A 6,011-nucleotide genomic window follows, 5' to 3' on the forward strand; every position below is an offset into this window, starting at 1 on the left:
CCATGCCCTACTTTCTAGTGGTATCCACCCTGAGTCCCTCTCGAAAAAAGACAGCCCCTGACTTCCAGAAGCCAGCCTGGTGCTCACAACCATGCCTTGCTATTCTCCTGCTAGACCTAAACAATTCACAGAATATCAGCTTCAGATGTCTCATGAAATGAGACAAATCAAGGCCACTTCATAATTCTGTCCAAGCACAAAGATAAGGTCACTGTGCCACTCACAAAATGCCAAGCACACCCTTTTTTGGCTAAAATAAGTGACTGCTATGTGTTTATAATTACAGCTCTATTCTTTCACTAGTCCCCTGTGGGTAAAATGTGTTGATACACAATCGCAGAACTGCCCCTGCTTTCTGACAGCATCCACTACAGAGCACGTCCGGCTGGCTTAAACCCTCCCCAGATGACCCACCCCAAACCCAAATGCTCTGATAAGACTTGGTCTGACTCCCTTTTCCTGGGACACCTTGAGGTTCCCCATGGTGTGTTCTCAAGAGCTTTTGCAATGAGTCAGAATCCCACTTACTTATCTGCAGATGTGTCCCTGGGCTTCTTTAGATAGACAGTCTCCAAATAACTCTGCCTACCCTTATTTCCTTTCTCTATTTGTTGTTTTGTTATCATGAAGTGGGGAAGAACACGAGCCTTGGAATCAAAACCCTGACTCCCAACCCCAGCACTTCATAACTCTGGCAAGTCAGTCTCTTAGAACCTGCTTCAGAAACACAGGTCTCACGGGGGACTGGGAGGACTCAGCGAGAAGTATGTGTCTGAACAGCTAAGAGCCTGTAAGAAATACCAACAGGAAGTTATACCATAAATCTCGTCTGAAGATCTCTGTTTGGCCCATAATCCCACATGCCAACTTATAACCTGTTACTTCAATTCACTGTGATGTTTAATGACCAAATATACTGGTCTACATTCACTGGTCCTCAAACAATAGCTGTGAGTAAGAGTTTTTCAGCAAAACTCCTACTCAATAGCGAAAGAATGTACTAGGACATCAAGATAAGGCATTTTAATGGGTACATCTCAAGTTTTGCATATTATTTCCAGAGTCCTATATTATTGTGTATTATTATTCCAGAGTCTCATTAATACAAAGGAGATCACTGCCCTTTCTGCCTTCACAGAGAAACCTCATAATCTCCTGAGTGTTCTAAGGGGGAAAAACAAGACAATGGAGTCAAGAAACTTGGGTTCAAATTTTATCTCTTCCTCTTATCAACTTTGGGAAGTTACTTGAATCTGTATTTTCTTTACAGTACTACATATTTACCTATAAGACTACTGGAAAGTTAAAATTTATAAACTGAGGAAAATTGAAATACAGAGCCAGCATTCAATTATTGTGTCCCACCCTTCACCAACCTCTCAGCCCACGGCCCCAAATTGCACACACACACACACACACACACACACACACACACATCACACTCCCCACATATGTACATAAGATTCAATCTTATTTGAGTTTTCTACTTCAGCAGCTGCCAGTGGAACAATGGAGGCTTACCTGTACAGGTGCACTCCCGGGGGCCAAGAGGCCCCCTCCTCTGTGAATATCTTTGAGAGACTGGTCTGACCCTCTCAGCAGGTATAAGACCGTCTTCAAACTGTATTTGAAGCTAATGAAGGTGGCAATAGCCTATCTTGAAAAAACTTTTTGGAATGTGATGAGGGAAGAACTTATCAAATGTTCCTGAATATGCTCCATTTTGTGAGACATCTTAATGGCTTTTGAGAGAGACTATATACACACAGGACTTGAGGAAAGTGGATGTTGTTAGTCTAGCAGAAAATGTCTTTCCTCTCTCCCAAGAGTCCATTCACAGGGCAGTTGGGGCCCCAGGAAAAAGCAAGCCCCCTAGGGGCTTGAATGGAAGTGAGGGGGAAGAGGGCAGAAAAACCAGAGAGGGAATCAGGGAAAAAATGATGAGAATGGAATATACTTTCAAGTCCAAAAGAAACCAAACTTCTCTAGGAGCTGGGACAAGGATATAGAGATAAGAAACCTTCCTTAAAGAATAAGAGAAGTCCAGAGAATCCCTGGAGGTTCAGTGGTTAGGCCCTGGTGCTTTCACTGCTGGGGCCTGGGTTCAATCCCTGGTCAGAGAAAAAAGATCTCACAAGCCATGTGGCACGTCTTAAAAAAAAAAAGAATAAGAGAGGCCCAGATGGAGACAATATTGTGTAAAAGGACCTCCACATCCTCTTCTACCCTACTTCTCTTGACTCAAGAGCGTCAATAAAGTTTGTGTAAAAATGTTATAAACCATAAAGCACTATAAAAAGGAGTGGTAGTATAAGTGAGAAAAAATCAATAAAAACTTTTATAGCAGTATATTCTTCATGTTAAGTATCTGTGGTGTCCAAACAGACTGCACCCATATAATCCCCAGCAAGAGGAGTAGTCTTATCTACAAAACTCAAAAAGCTTGGCCTCTTTGTGGCAAATGACAACAAAGGGCGGGCAACTGGGAAAGCTGGGTTGCTCTGAGGCCAACCTTCCCGGCAGAGCAAGCAGAAGCCACACCTCCAGTGTCATGGGCTTCAATCCCCGGTGCAAGTACAGAGGCAGAGTGGGAAAAGAAAGGTCTTAAAAAACTATCTTCCACCACAAGAACTTTCATAGCGAGTCCTTCAAATGACTTGCATGTTACCTTGGTTGAAAGAATTACATGAAGAACATCAACAGGCATGGGATGGTGGTTTCCAACCTTTAAAAAAATGCACATGCCTTGTTAATACCTGAAAATACATAGGGAGTTTCCTCATAGTACCTATTGTATTTTGTTTGCATGGAATGAGAAATTGTTCTCAGCTGGGATCCTCAAATTCCTTGCATACACCATTCTCTTCCTTTACCTTCCCCAGCCATGACCAGGGACCCACAGCCTCCAAACTGGAGGGCCCTAACATAGGCTGCTGGCAATTACAAAGGTTCAGCCTGCACAAGATTATAATTGAGAAAATTGGGATCATTGACAGATACAAACTACTATAAATAAAACAGATCAGCAACAAAGATTTACTGTATCGCACAAGATACCTGTATCTTGTAAAAACCTGTAATGAATATAATCTGCGAAAAAAAAACAAAGCCTGCTGTACACCTGAAACTAACACAATATTGTAAACCAACTATATTTCAATTTTTAAAAATCAGTATGGAATGCTCGAGGGAGATTCTTCAGAAGAGACAAGAGGGTATGGGGGGAATAAAACCATTATTACAATATTTCTTTTCTAAAGAAAGAAAAACCACCGCTTTCACTTTTCCCTACTGGGTTAAAGGTAAGCCAGGCCAGCGCGAGGTAAGCCTGTCAGGTCCATAGAATGCACTTTCCTTTCAAATTCTTTTTCTCCACTTGGGTGGTGGTGTTTGTTGCTTAGTTCCTAAGTTGTAGCCCACTTTTTGCAACCCCGTGGACTGTAGCCTGCCAGGCTCCTCTGCTGATGGGATTTTCCCAGGCAAGAATACTGGAGTGGGTTGCTATTTCCTCTTCCAGGGGATCCTCCTGACCCAGGGATTGAATTTGCATCTCCCTCATTGGCAGGTGGATGCTTTCCCACTGAGCCACCAGGGAAGCCCACTCGGGCAGTGGCTGCTGTCCTTACTGGAAGCCCCGGTCCTCCTACGCCCTCCTTCACCTTACCTGGGAAGGATATTATTCCCACAAACTGGCTGGCACACATTCCCGCAGAAGTTTAACAACTAAGTGTCATAATATGATGATGGATTGAGAAACCCCCGGGCACAGGTGCATAACACGTGCTCAAGAACACCAACATCTGCACTATTTGTGCCCACTGTCCTGGGTGAACAAAATATTCTGATTTGTGTTCTAAGCCAGCATCCATCTCCAATTACCTTCCTTAGATGTTCCTCCCACACTGCGACCCCTCTCCCAGGAAGCTCAGCAGTACCACATCAGTGCCATGGCCCCACCTTCCTTCCAAAATCAAAGGCCTCAGGAGCCGTGGGCTCTGGCTCTAGCCCTTCCCATCCTCTCACCAACCAGGTGTGCCCGAGGCATCCCTTCTGTTCCTGTCGCTGACCACAAGCAAACGCGGGAGGATAGAGACAAAAACACGACACAGCCCAGGAAGCGAGGAGCAGAGGCACCTGCACAGCCTGGAGCAGCTCACAAGGATGTGCACGTAACAGCCCAGAAGTGAGAGAAGGATGAAGACGGGAGGGAGACAGAGGACTGAGTCCCACTGTTTGTTTTTAAGCAGTAGGATCACTGACATGAATACATCTGAAGGCCTCAAACTGGAACCAAGAAGGACCGTATGGGGTCTTCCTGGAAGAAACCCTCCTCCATTTCCTCCACCTGCCTCTTATGTGTACAGAAATTGTAGCCTCCGATGTCTCCCCTGAGTTCCAAAGAGAAAATTCAATCAGAGAAGTGAAGAACTGCAGACTGAATGAGAGAAAAAAGAGATAAAATTATGAGCGTTTAGCTATTAAAAGAAGTCAAGGAGCTTTAGTTCTTCCTCAAGCACTATATAGATAATATTCTGAGCCATGTCCTTTGAGCCGTTTTGCAGATACTGAAACCCACCAGGTGGAAGAAGTTAACTCTATGCTGTCCACAAACACCTAGACACCAGACGTGTTAGAACCAGAAGGTTGATGATGCTGACTCCTGATTACCAACAACCAATCAGAAGGAAGTCCATGAGCTGATCACACACTGCAACCCCTCTCTCTCATCCTGTCTTTAAAAACTTTTCCCTAAAAGTGTTTGAGCAAGGTGAAAAGACAGCCTTCAGAATGGGAAAAAATAATAGCAAATGAAGAAACTGACAAAGAATTAATCTCAAAAATATACAAGCAACTCATGCAGCTCAATACCAGAAAAATAAATGACCCAATCAAAAAATGGGCCAAAGAACTAAATAGACATTTCTCCAAAGAAGACATACCGATGGCTAACAAACACATGAAAAGATGCTCAACATCACTCATGATCAGAGAAATGCAAATCAAAACCACGAGGAGGTACGATTTCATGCCAGTCAGAATGGCTGCTATCTAAAAGTCTACAAACAATAAATGCTGGAGAGGGTGTGGAGACAAGGGAACCCTCTTATACTGTTGGTGGGAATGCAAACTAGTACAGCCACTATGGAGAATAGTGTGGAGATTCCTTAAAAAACTGGAAATAGAATTGCCTTATGACCCAGCAATCCCACTGCTGGGTATACACACCGAGGAAACCAGAATTGAAAGAGACACATGTACCCCAATGTTCATCACAGCACTGTTTATAATAGCCAGGACATGGAAGCAACCTAGATGTCCATCAGCAGATGAATGGATAAGAAAGCTGTGGTACATATACACAATGGAGTATTACTCAGCCATTAAAAAGAATACATTTGAATCAGTTCTAATGAGGTGGATGAAACTGGAGCCTATTATACAGAGTGAAGTAAGTTAGAAAGAAAAACACCAATACAGTATACTAACACATATATATGGAATTTAGGAAGATGGTGACGATGAACCTGTATGTGAGACAGCAAGAGACACAGATGTAAAGAACAGACTTTTGGACTCTGGGAGAAGGAGAGGGTGGGATGATTAGAGAGAATAGCATTGAAACATGTATATTGCCATATGTGAAATAGATTGCCAGTCCAGGTTTGATGCATGAGACAGAACACTGGGATGCAGTGCACTGGGATGACCCTGAGGGATGGGATGGGGAGGGAGCGGGGAGGGGGTTTCAGGATGGGGGACTTGTGTACACCCATGGCTGATTCATGTCAATGTATGGCAAAAACCACTACAATATTGTAAAGTAGCTAGCCTCGAATTAAAATAAATAAAAATTTTTTAAGTGTTTGAACCTCTCAAGCACTAGCTGCCTGGATTCCCTTGCTTGGTGCCCACAGTAAGTGCTTCACCACAGACTGTTTTCAGTAGACTGGCTGTGCCGCATGTGAGAAAGCACACCCAAGTTTGGTTTGGTAACAAAAGAACAGTTAAAA

The sequence above is a fragment of the Ovis aries genome, chromosome 1 (assembly GCF_016772045.2).
Source record: "Ovis aries strain OAR_USU_Benz2616 breed Rambouillet chromosome 1, ARS-UI_Ramb_v3.0, whole genome shotgun sequence".
Classification (NCBI taxonomy): domain Eukaryota; kingdom Metazoa; phylum Chordata; class Mammalia; order Artiodactyla; family Bovidae; genus Ovis; species Ovis aries.